The sequence below is a fragment of the Hyla sarda genome, chromosome 5, assembly GCF_029499605.1.
Source record: "Hyla sarda isolate aHylSar1 chromosome 5, aHylSar1.hap1, whole genome shotgun sequence".
Classification (NCBI taxonomy): domain Eukaryota; kingdom Metazoa; phylum Chordata; class Amphibia; order Anura; family Hylidae; genus Hyla; species Hyla sarda.
The window spans coordinates 42413792-42427095 of record NC_079193.1 but is presented as its reverse complement, the minus strand read 5'-3'; the positions used below and the strand labels follow the sequence as shown (position 1 = coordinate 42427095).

Here is a 13304-nt window from a genome sequence, read left to right as displayed (position 1 = left end):
AAAAAATTGGGTCTACAAGAACGTGCGAGTGTAAAAAATGAAGATTTTGAATTTTCTCCTTCACTTTGCTGCTATTCCTGTGAAACACCTAAAGGGTTAACACACTTACTGAATGGCATTTTGAATACTTTGGGGGGTGTAGTTTTTATAATGGGGTCATTTATGGTGTATTTCTAATATGAAGACCCTTCAAATCCACTTCAAACCTGAACTGGTCCCTGAAAAATATTGAGTTTGAAAATTTTGTGAAAATTTGGAAAATTGCTGCTGAACTTTGAAGCCCTCTGGTGTCTTCCAAAAGTAAAAACTCGTCAATTTTATGATGCAATCATAAAGTAGACATATTGTATATGTGAATAAAAAATAAATTTATTTTGAATATCCATTTTCCTTACAAGCAGAGAGCTTCAAAGTTAGAAAAATGCAAAATTTTCAATTTTTTCGTCAAATTTTGGGATTTTTCACCAAGAAATGATGCAAGTTACCATAAAATTTTACCACTATGTTAAAGTAGAATATGTCACGAAAAAACAATCTCGGAATCAGAATGATAACTAAAAGCATTCCAGAGTTATTAATGTTTAAAGTGACAGTGGTCAGAATTGCAAAAAACGCTCCGGTCCTTAAGGTATAAAATGGCCTGGTCCTTAAGGGGTTAATGTCCAACAGTGTTACATCAGTGTAAGACCCAGAAATGCAGGGGATACTGAACAGTTGTATCACCATAGTCAGAGTTAAGAAAGATAGTTTAAAGAGTACCTCTCATCAAAAGTTTTTTTTAAATATTTTATAGCTTAAGATATGTAGATTAAGTTTGTAATTGTATTGTTTAAAAAAATATGTTTCCTTTCATGTGTTTTTTAGTTTTGAAAGTTTGGCCACTAGGGGGTCTCCCTAGGAGTCCCTGTTTCATTGATTTCGGACTCACGCCGGCCTTGCTGCTGAGTCCGAAGTCACATGCTGAGCGCAGCTCCCCGCTTGTCAATCAGACAGGCGGGAGCTAACGCTGTTCGTGTATCCCTGCAGTGCACAGCAGCTCTGTGCTCCAACGTTCCTCCTCTCTGTATGGCACGTGTATAGCTAAACAGAGAGGAGGAGACTCAGAGGCTGCTGTCCCTGCCCTGTACTCAGCCTGTATGCGTGCTCCCGAGTGGCCCCGAGTGGCTGAATAAAGGTAAAAGGGTGGAAGCCGGCCCTGGCAGGCCTCAGATGACGTTGTGCCTTCTGGGCCTCGCCCACTTCCTCCCCTCATACACAGCTCAAAACTGGGCTACCGAAGATAGAGGGAAAAAGGTATTTACATGGGGTTTTAACTAGAAATAATGACAAGGATAGAAATAGAGTCATGGACAAATTGGGAGGGGAATTATGGAAAGTTTAGTTAATGATAGGTACTCTTTAACCCCAGGGAATAAGAGATGTTATTTGTTCACATGTTTTTATGCATTAGAAGCCACAATACTGTGTCAGGTACATTGTTTTATGGCCCGCCATTGAGTTACAGTTTGGTCTGTCAAATGGGAACATAGCCTTGAAAATAATTGGGATCATTTTAAAGTTCTTTGACACATGTTTTTGCATTTTATTATGGGGTCACTATATTTCCTAAGATGTTTTTAACAGCACTTAGAGATATGTTTTAGAGCAAGCCTCATGGACATAATATACTGGAGCTGACCCATTTTGCTTACTTGGGAGAGTTTTCTAGGCATGCTTTGTAACCTGTACAGAGGTCATTGTGCAGGGAGAATGGTAGGTTAACCTTTACATACTGTGAATGGCCTGGTCCTATCTTATCTATATATTAGTTTATTTGTTGGTCTAATCATCCCTGTAAGGATAAGGCTATGTTCCCATGGTGGAATTTCTGTGTGGAATTCCACTGAAGAATTCCATCAGATATTTTGCCAAACTTTACTGCCCATTGACCTCACTGGGACCTCTATTTACACAGCTGAATTTAAAGACCAGTATTTAATATTGCCTACTTCCGCAAAGGAATTCCATTGAAGTCAATGAGACTTTGAGTTTCAGCAGAATTCTCTGTTTTGAGAACACAAAATTTCACCGAAATTCTTTCTCAATTCCGCCGGAATGCCACAATTCCATTCAGAAAGCAAACTGAATTTTTGCGAAACTGGGCATATTCTGTCGTGTGAACATAGCCTAAGGAGGAGACTGCCAAAAGGTTTGCTCTACAGAACAGGAAGTTTCAGCTTATTAGGCTTAGTGGCCAGAATGAGAATTGCAATATTTCAGGATGGTTTTAAGATAAGATAATTAGAAAAATCATAAAAAAATCAACAAAAATTCATTAAAAATCTGTTTAATATAAAAGCTAAACAATAGGTCATTTTCTGATGACGCGTTCCCTTTAAGTGTGCAATATTATTATTGCTAGTGTTATTGTTCCTCTAGTTCACTTGTGTACTGAGCCTCCACCAACTGGTTTCTAATACGCAACTGTATAAAGAGGGTTGACTCGTAATTTTTGTTGCCATAGAGATTTACGACTGGCCCGAACACTTCATCTTAAAACACGTCTTCGTTTTACGCTCTATTAACTTTGCCATCACAAAATGCAAAACACTGAACCGCGCTGAACGCTCAGTTTCTTGCGAATGTGCCTCGGTTTCTAAGAAATGTTTGCTCTGGAAGGTTTGTGGATTTTTTTTCCGCTATAAGCAAAATGGTTACTGCATGTTAAGCAGCCAGTTAAGGGCAGGGCACAACCTACTTAATAAAGTCGGAGTATTTCATGTTTGCAGTAATAATATTTATGGATTCTATAATAATTCAATGCAGGCACGCCTTTGTTTTTTTTTTTTTATTGCTTATATCCAATGAACATTTATTGATTTAATTTTTTATATATTTTTTTAAAAGGGGGGCTAAATCTGTTACTTATTCTAGTAGTTCAAAGTTTGGGGACCCCCGAAGTCGATTTATTTAACATAAATAATATAATAATATAATGTTAAATTCTCTCAGGTCCATTATTATGTTTGCCTTGGAAAAACAATGTGTGATCTGTTCCAAGCAATTATTATAAGAAATGTATAGATTGAATTATACAGACTGGGTGTAAAAACAATTGTTGGAAATAGTGCTGGGGAAAAGTACTGATTAAATAAATATATATACAATGGCTACTTGTATAAGCTGATAACGTCATTGTTGGGTGAAATAAAACACTGGCGTTGGCAATTCTCTCAAATTTGACAGCAAGCGAATCACTAAACGACAAATCAAAACCTAGACCGTTATGAGACCCCGACAGACCCTGTTATAGGTCAATGGCGTCTGCCAGGCTCCTCCGGGATGCGTCATACTGTGCATCTAGGACTTTTAAGCTTGGAACACAAAAAGTTGGAGGCACGCTAGTTGGGAAACACTGGCTAAGTAATTGCTTCACATCATGCACTCTCCCATGGTCCAGCAGGCTCTTCAATCTTTTACTAAAAAATATTAAAAATAAATAAAAACATTTTTAAATATTACATTTAAAACATTTTTTTTTAAATATTAATGTATAAAAACAAATGTGCAAGGCTGGGGGAGGCAAGTCTTGGTTTGTGGGAGAGGTTATGGACCGTTCTTAAAGTAGTTCACTTGCTGCCCCCCTTCCCCCCCCCCCTTTTTTTTGTTCTATCTTCAGGGTATCCGCCTTTTATCGGCATACCGACCTCTGACCCTGGCACACCTCAGGTCAGTTTTTGGTGGGAGGTAGGGTTGGGTATTTAATGCTAGTCAAATGACCTCTAACACCGGCTAACTGCAAGGCTGGTGGAGTCAAACTTGGTTTTGTGGCAGGGATCACAAGCCATTCCAACAAGCAGGATTCATTGCCCCTCCCTCCCCTCCCGCTTCTTCTGTTCTCCCTTCAGGCAACACCGCCCTTTTTTGGCATACCGACCTCTGACCTCCCACACCTCAGGTCAGTTTGTAGATGGTGCTAGGGATGGGTATTTAACGCTGGCCAAGTGACCTCTAACAGCAGGGGGTCACAGACCGCTCTTAGGGTGGTCCATTTCCCCCTTCATCCTGTCTTTTTTTCAGGGTATGAACCCTTTTTTTGGCATTCTCACCTCAGCACACCTCAGGTCAGTTGTTTATTAAGGAAAGAATGCTATATATCATGTCTGTGAGTGGCAAAATTATGTGAACCTTTGCTTCCAGTATCTAATATGTTGTGCAGCCATAACCGCATCTAAAGATTTCCAGTGTTGGTTAGCCCTGCACATTGAGAAATTTTAGCCCATTCCTCTCTACAAAACAGCTTTAACTCTCTTATGTTGTTAAGTTTCGTTCCCTGAACTGCTCTGGTCCCTTCCATACCATTTCTATTGGATTAAGGTCAGGACTTGACTGGCCATTATTTAACTTTGACTTGGCCAAAACCTTTAACGTTATTCTTCTTTAATTATTCTTTAGTAGAACGATATGGGTGCTTATTGTTGTTGTCTCTCTGCCTGACCCATGTTTTCTTCAGCTCGCATATCCTTTAGAATTTTGATGGTAAAATTTACAATTCATTGTTTTATAAATGTGGATTACAGACGGTATGAGATTGTTTATGCTGTAATGCAATGTTTTCCTTTGTCCAAATATGACACTCATTTAAACCAAAGAGCTTTTTGTTGGTTTTATCTGTTCACAAGACATTGTTCCAGTTGCATTCACTCCATTGTTGTTTAGTGTACTTTTGATGGTATACTCCTAGAGGTCACCATAAGTTCCTTTGTGATCTTTTGGACTATTAAATGACTAAGTCTAATATTTTTGACACATCGGTTTAACTTCAATTTCTTTATCTTCATTTAGAACTTTAGGATGAAAAAATCTGATGTAGTATTCGGCCAAATTTTTTTCATAAGTATAGTGAAGGGTTAACAATACACTGCAAGCAGTTACTGAACTTCCTTCTGTAATAAAGTAAGAACCATAGATGCCAACAGCTACGGTCTTATCAGATCAAGCATTACAAGGATTTTGGTTATGCTAATTTGAATTCAAAGGAGCATGTGATACTTTTTGAGGCTTTGTCAAGTAAAACAATGTCTGGCTTAAAACATCTAATGATTTGGTGTTTCAATGTTATAAATTTAGCATTGCCTACCTGTCAGGGGTTTCATTTGGGACCTTTCTGTGCTTGGTTATACTTTATGTGCTGGCATTTACCAATTTTGTTGATTTTATATAGTCACATCAGTGATTTTTCCCATGATACCTTTTTATAGCATACAACCATGGGGGTTGTTTGAAATATATACCAGTGATAAAAGAATGGGCACCATCGGACTAGGGCAGGCATAGGCAAACTTTGGCAGTTCAAATGTTTCGTATTACATCTCGAATGATGCTCTTACATGGAAGATGTAGTCTAAAACATCTGCAGTCCCAAAGGTTGCCTATGCTTAAACTATGGTTAGATGTTGACTTGGACCATAAAACCAATTTATGTAAAGGACCATACAGAGTTTAGTTGTGAACACCAGAGCTGCTGTGAGGAAAGTGTTTTTGAAACATATGCATTATAAAGCTCATTGCACGACTATATGGAATAACACAGAGCTACTTTTGTCTAAGTTTGGATTGAAATTCATTGTGAAGGGAAGAGCGAAATACTTTACAGGATCAGATGTGCTAGTCAACAGCCAAACTCTTTTTAGTGTATACAGAATTAGACGTTCTTTTTATAGTAAGGCATATTGCTTTTTGGCAATTTATTTTTATGTCAACCATTTGCATTACTAAGATACAGCTGTCAGACACAAGGTAATACAAGCTTACCTATGAAATGGTAATGGTGTACTGTTTGTTCATGACTGCTTCAACTATAAGTGTAGTCAACTTGGTTGTTGGTCCAAGTCTTTGATCTTTCGAGAACCTGGTAATCCTGCAGGACACAATGAAACTAAACAAATGTGTTTTTTTGTATCAAATGTTCAACCCAGACATGTATTCCTGCAATAAAAATCCTTAACATTAACAATCTGATGTAGAGGACTTTTCTAAACGATCGAAGGATGCGTGGCATGCCCAGGGACATAGCAAGCATGTTAAAATGTTATAGCAATTCTCTTGACAGAAGCACATAAGCAAATCCATCTCCACCTGTTTCCAAACCATAGGATGGAGAACTCGGTCAAATTAGTTTAAAATGGCTAAATGAAAACATCGATCCCAGGCAGTTCTGGGAAGGTGCACTGTTCCAGACTGAGATTGTCTTTGGCACTGCACTATGGGTGGAATGGATGGTGTGGTTTGGATGTGGGTGCAGAAGTGGATGTGCTGTATTTGGATTTGTGAGTGTGACTAAAACAAAAAAAGGGAGAGAAAATGGATCCAGCAGTGGGTGGAGGCAGAGCAGACCCTGGAATGAGGTCAGCTAAAATAAATATAGCTAAAGAAGGTAACGTGCATTTGCATTTCCCCCAAGGAAACATGTATTTTGGAATATTTTGTGTAATGATTACACAAAGACAATTTAGTTCCTTTCTTATAGTATGTTTTTTTGGAATTAAATACACCAGTGGAACTCGGATATATTCAACATACAGGGTTTAAAAAAATAGTTCCTATACTGTTTGTTCAAAAGTGTTTGCTCATTGTAACAATAGTACTTTAAGTTGTAAGATCCAGTCAGTGCCTTCTTCAGGAGATCGCTAAACAGACATGGAGAGTCTTATAGACCATGCATTGATCCATGGCAAAAAGTATGCAGAGTAGCTCTCCTCCTGAAGGGGGAGACAGCTATCTAGTGCCGCCTATTAGATGTAGCTACCGCCCATTGCTGGCTCTTGTCCTTCAGAAGTAGAGCTACTTTGCTTTAAAATGTTGACACTGAATAAACAACTGGGCATATAATAGAATCTTAGAGGCAGCACTTTATTCCATCAGTGGGCTGCACATTATGGTTAGTCAGGGCCACATCTCTGTTCACATTATATGCGGTTCAGTTACTATTGAGAAAGCACATGTGGGCCACAAGTTGGGCATCACTGGTTTAGAGTATACTGTGCTTTTAGATGAAAATTAGATGATGTTTTCTAAAAATGAAAGGGCTATACAAAAGGTCAATGATTCTTTATATGGGCAAAGTCACTAAAACATGTCAAAAGTTTTATCAGTTGGGGATGGTGAGGCACTGATCAGTAGAGGGATCAGGGAGAAGTGCACGGTAGTGTCCTTTACTCCCTGGCTCTCAGTGATCTTTGTCATGCTGCTCCATTAAAGTTTATGTGACAGGGAGACAGAGATCTCTGAAAGGCCAGGGAGTAAAACAAGCAGTATACCTGCTCATTCTCCTGATCTGCGGGGTCTAAGCACTGAGGCCTCAACTGATTAAAACTTTTGACACGTCCCTACGACATGTAAACAATTTTTTTTTCATGGACACTTTGGGGAATCTGTCTTTTGTTTTTTTAATTTTATAAGGTAGTGTCAGCTAGGGCTTAAAAGCTCTGGCACAGGCATACCTTTGGATTTCCAAATTTGTCAACCAAGCAAGTAGCAGCTAACGAGCAGCACGTGCCTACAGGGTGGGGCTGATCCCCTACAGAACAGATACTGCCTATCAAATGCAGGAGAATGATTAGGCAAGCAGCTATAGGGGATGGAAATGCTGGGCACTTAAGCTGGCCCCACCATGTGGGCGTTTGTGGATGAATTGCAGCTATTACCGTTAACATTATTTTTGATTAAACTCATCCTCTTATATTGTACCATATTTTGCTGCAGAATTTCAGTGCAGATTCTGCAAAGAAAATTCTGTAACTAATCCACAGTGTGTTAATGTGGACTGAGTGTTTTTCTGTTTTCAGGATTGTCGTTCTGATCTGAATGGGGCTTGTGGAAATCCATGTATGTTCTGCAGAAACAACCCAGTTCAGATGTATGAAACTAATTTTCACGCGCAAAAGTGCAAGTGCCAAAAAAACTATATATTTTTTTGGGTTATATGTTCAACCATGTACAATAACATATCTATAAATACATTGCATTTTCTTCTCTAATCTATGAGTGTATGCAAAATACCACCTTTTGTAATTCCATGGCCAGCTGGTTGGTTTTAGGGTACTGTAGTTTGTATGTATAGGATGAAAACACATTGAAAAAAATTCCTTGCAATATTAGAAATTGCAATCCAACTGCAACACAACATTGCAAGGAAATTCTTCCATTACTTACTATTGAAAACTGACATGGTGCTTTTACAAACTGCAGTGCAACCTGATGGTGTTTTTTCACCCATAAGGTTATTATGACAATGACCTCACTTTATTTTGCACTAATGGTAATGCTCTGCACGGTTACTCGACACCGTCCAATGATTGTATAATTGTTTGCATGCGGAAAACAAATGGTACCACTCAATCGTTGCACACACGTAGCAGTATAAATACCAGATTATATGGAAACATCCATGCTCTGTTTTTCAATGTCTTTGAAATCTGTTTCAAATGTAAAATAGAAAAAGCTCAGTGAGGGTGGAATTCCAAGCAATCATTATTGTGGTTGGATGTTTCTGCGTTCTGTCTGCTACCCCTTCCTTGCCCTTTTCCTCAATACAATACTCGTTCTTATTAATTTCTCTAGTGCAGGCTATTGTGAAATCCTATCTGGTCCCCCATTAACCCGTAGGCGCGTACATACCAGTGGTGCAGCCTTTTTTGGCACATTCAGTGTTTTTTATTTAGTTACACTGGTAAACAAAACTCATGACAATGATTTATTTTATTTTGCTTTAAATCCAATTATCTGCCTAGAAGTTGGGAATAATTTGCTGGGATATTGTATTGTTTACCGGGAGATTACATGAGCCGCCTGTATGTATTTTTTGAGCTCAATGAATGTATTAGACTTTAGGCTGGGTTCACGGGTAGGATTTCGGTCTGTATTTTTAGCCAAAACCAGGAGTGGGTCTAAAATACAGAAAAAGGGGCAAATCTTTCCATTATACACAGCTAAAAAAAAAATAAGGGAACACTTAAACAACAAAGTCAATGACACTTCTGTGAAATCACACTGTCCACTCAGGAAGCAACACTGATTGACAATCGATTTCACATGCTTTTGTGCAAATGGAAAAGACAACAGGTGGAAATTATAGGCAATTAGTAAGTCACCCCCAATAATGGAGTTGTTCTGCAGGTGGTGACCACAGATCACTTCTCAGTTCCTATGCTTCCTGGCTAATGTTTTGGTCGCTTTTGAATGCTGGCGGTGCTTTCATTTTAGTGGTAGCATGAGACGGAGTCTACCTCCCACACAAGCGCTCAGGTAGTGCAGCTCATCCAGGATGGCACATCAATGCGAGCCGTCGCAAGAAGGTTTGCTGTGTCTGCCAGCGTAGCATGGAGGCGCTACCAGCAGACAGGCCAGTACATCAAGAGACATGGAGGAGGCCGTAGGAGGGCAACAACCCAGCAGCAGGACCGCTACCTCAGCCTTTGTGCAAAGAGGACCAGGAGGAGCACTGCCGGAGCCCTACAAAATGACCTCCAGCAGGCCACAAATGTGCATGTGCCCACTCAAAAGGTCAGAAACAGACTCCATGAGGGTGGTATGAAGGCCCGACATCCACAGGTGGGGGTTGTGCTTACAGCCCAACACTGTGCAGGACATTTGGCGTTTGCCAGAGAACACCAAGATTGGCAAATTCGCCACTGGCGACCTGTGCTCTTCACAGATGAAAGCAGGTTCACACTGACCATGTGACAGAGTCTGGAGATGCTGTGGAGAATCTTCTGCTGCCTGCAAAATCCTCCAGTATGACCGTTTTTGCAGTGGGTCAGTAATGGTGTGGGGTGGCATTTCTCAAGCCCTCCATGTGCTTGAGATCCCAGCATATGGTCTCCATGTGAGACCATATGCTGGTGCGGTTGTCCCTGGGTCCCTCCTAATGCAAGACAATGCTAGAGCTCATGTGTGTCAGCAGTTCCTGCAAGAGGAATGCATTGATGCTATGGACTGGCCCGCCCTTTCCCCAGGCCGGAATCCGTTTGAGCACATCTGGGACATCATGTCTCGCTCCATCCACCAACGCTACGTTGCACCACAGACTGTCCAGGAGTTGGCGGATGCTTTAGTCCAGGTCTGGGAGGACATCACTCAGGAGACCATTCTCCACCTCATCAGGAGCATGCCCAGGCATTGTAGGGAGGTCATATGGGCATGTGGAGGCCACACACACTACTGAGCCTCATTTTGACTTGTTTTAAGGACATTACGTCAAAGTTGGATCGGCCTGTAGTGTGGTTTTCCACTTTGATTTTGAGTGTGACTCCATATCCAGACCTCCATTGGTTCATAAATTTGATTTCCATTGATCATTTTTGTGTGATCTTATTGTCAGCACATTAAACGATCTAAAGAAAGTATTTTGTACGATTAGTTCATTCATTCAGATCTAGGATGTGTTACCTTAATTTTTTTTGAGCACTGTCGTTTTTTTTTTTTTTTTTGGCTGTTTCAAAATACTGATCAATACAATATGTGCTAACCCAGCCTTACAGCCCGCATTTCTTAATACTGTAGGTTATTCTAAAATGTTGTAAGGAAGTGTTTGTCCTGCCACATTTAAGGACATAACCTGCTTTGATGTAAACCATTCTCTTTGTAAATCTGGCTGTATGTTTAGGGTCATTGGGGGAGATTTATCAAAACCTGTGTAAAGGAAAAGCTGACTAGTTGCCCATAGCAACCAATCAGATGGCTTCTTTCATTTTTAACAAGACATCTGAAAAATGAAAGAAGCTATCTGATTGGTTGCTATGGGCAACTGCACCACTGTTCCTCTACACAGGTTTTCATAAATCTCCTCCATTGTCCTTCTGCGAGATGAACCTCCGTCCCAGTTTCAAGTCGTCTGCAACAGATTTACCCTGTATTTGGCTCCATTCATATTTCATAAATTTTGACCAATTTTGAATTTTCATCAGTGAAAAAAGGAAATTAAAACAAGGTTTAACTAAATTAAAAACAAAGAAAGGAAGGCATGTAGAAGAAAATAAAGGGCTAGCTGACTGCCTTAATGAATACTTCTGTTCAGTTTCTACAGAAGAAAAAGAAGGAACAGGGTCTCCATTAGGGAGGAAGACTAATAAATCGTTTGATGCATGTGTCTTTACAGATGAAGAGGTTCTACGTTTGCTGTCTAAAGTGAAGACAAATAAGTCACAGGGGCCTGATGGGATACACCCAAAATTATTAAAAGAGCTTAGTGGTGAGCTAGCAAAACCGTTAACAGAATTATTTAACCAATCACTGGTAACAGGAGTCGTCCCGGAAGATTGGAAATTTGCAAATGTCGTGCCCATTCACAAGAAAGGTAGTAGGGAGGAATCAAGCAACTATAGGCCAGTAAGTCTGACATCAAAGTGGGGAAATGAATGGAAACCCTACTAAAGGATAGGATTGTGGAACATCTAAAATCCCATGGATTGCAAGATGAAAAACAACATGGGTTTACTTCAGGGAGATCATGTCAAACAAATCCTATGGATTTTTTGACTGGGTGACTAAAATAATAGATGGCGGAGGGGCAGTAGACATCGCATATCTAGATTTTAGTAAGGCTTTTGACAGTGTCCCACATAGAAGACTTATCAATAAACTACGGTCATTGAGCTTGGACTCCCATAATGTTTAGTGGATTAGGCAGTGGGTGAGTGACAGACAACAGAGGGTTGTAGTCAATGGAGTATGTTCAGAGCAAGGTCTTTTTTTTACCAGTGGGGACCTCAGGGATCTGTACTGGGAGCAATTTGTTTAATATCTTCATTAGTGATATCGCAAAAGGTCTCGATGGTAAGGTGTGTCTTTTTGCTGATGACACAAAGATATGTAACAGGGTTGATGTTCCTGGAGGGATACGCCAAATGGAAAAGAATTTAGGAAAACTAGAAGAATGGTCAGAACTCTGGAAACTGAAATTTAATGTGGATAAGTACAAGATAATGCACCTGGGGGCGTAAAAACCCTCCGGCAGAATATAGAATATTTGACACAGCCCTGACCTCAGTATCTGAGGAGAGGGATTTAGGAGTAATTATTTCAGAAGAATTAAAGGTAGAAAGACAATGTAATAGAGCAGCAAGAAACGCTAGCAGAATGCTTGGATGTATAGGGAGAGGTATAAGCAGTAGAAAGAGAGAAGTGCTCATGCCGCTGTACAGAACACTGGTGAGACCTCACTTGGAGTATAGTGCGCAGTACTGGAGGCCGTATCTCCAAAAGGATATATATACTCTAGAGAGAGTTCAGAGAAGATACTAAACTAGTACATGGATTGCAGGATAAAACTTACCAGGAAAGATTAAAGGACCTTAACATGTATAGAAGAAAGAAGAGACAGAGGGGATATGATAGAGACTTTTAAATACATAAAAAGAATCAACACGGTAAAGGAGGAGATAAGATTTAAAAGAAGAAAAACTACCACAAGAGGACATGGTTTTATATTAGAGGGGCAAAGGTTTCTGCAGTAATATCACTACTTTAATGAGTAGTGGATGCATGGAATAGCCTCCCTGCGGAAGTGGTCGCTGCAAATACAGTGAAGGAGTTTAAACATGCATGGGATAAGCATAAGGCTATCCTTCATATAAAATAGGGCCAGGGACTCAGATTATTGGGCAGACTAGATGGGCCAAATGGTTCTTATCTGCCGACATATTCTATGTTTCTATGTTTAGATTATTATATGTAATAATTTTGAAATCAATGTAACATTTGTCCCATTTTCTAATGATGGTCTATTTTGAATTGGTCCATTACATAATAAATTACAAAATAAATATATAAAGTAAATCAAATCAGTGGTTAAACCATGATAAATTGTAGAAAAGTCCAAGTGGGGTAAATACTTATGCAAGGCACTGTATATTCAGCATACATATACTTTTGTTTTATGATACTTTTGCACCCAGTATGCCCACCTGTGTTTTCCAAACAGTTTGGTCATTTTAAACATCTTACTTTGACTTATAGTAATGGTGTAATAATATTACTTTTTACCTAACTTACCTTTTACCTATTTTTTGTCCTCTAAGTGCCCCTTTGGTAACTGTTTATGCAGTGTATGTGCATTCAGGATTTTACTGACATGGGATGGGATTTATTAGTTGGACACTAACTATGTGAGCAAGGCCCAGGAGGGCTGAAGTTTTGGATTTTTGTCAGATGAAAGTGCCATATGCTTTGATTGTTTTAAATAAAACAATAAAAAAAAAATAAGCATTGGATGCCAAATAGAGAGTGCCACGAGCCTCATCTTGTTATCCAGCTAACAGGGACAA

At 39.6% G+C, this 13304-nt stretch overlaps 1 protein-coding gene and 1 long non-coding RNA gene across 12 annotated transcripts in view; one reads left to right on the top strand and one right to left on the bottom strand.

Annotated features, from left to right (window-relative positions):
* MKX (mohawk homeobox) overlaps window positions 1–13304 on the top strand; it is a 168733-nt gene that overhangs the window by 109667 nt on the left and 45762 nt on the right. The gene's annotated exons all lie outside the window — the stretch shown is intronic.
* The window catches only part of LOC130273115 (uncharacterized), an 86900-nt gene continuing 76705 nt past the window's right edge, over window positions 3110–13304 (bottom strand). Inside the window, exons 2-3 of the long non-coding RNA XR_008843873.1 lie at window positions 5794–5899; window positions 3110–3458 (exon numbers count right to left, since the gene is read on the bottom strand). This is a non-coding gene — a long non-coding RNA (uncharacterized LOC130273115). The remainder of the gene's footprint in view (window positions 3459–5793; window positions 5900–13304) is intronic.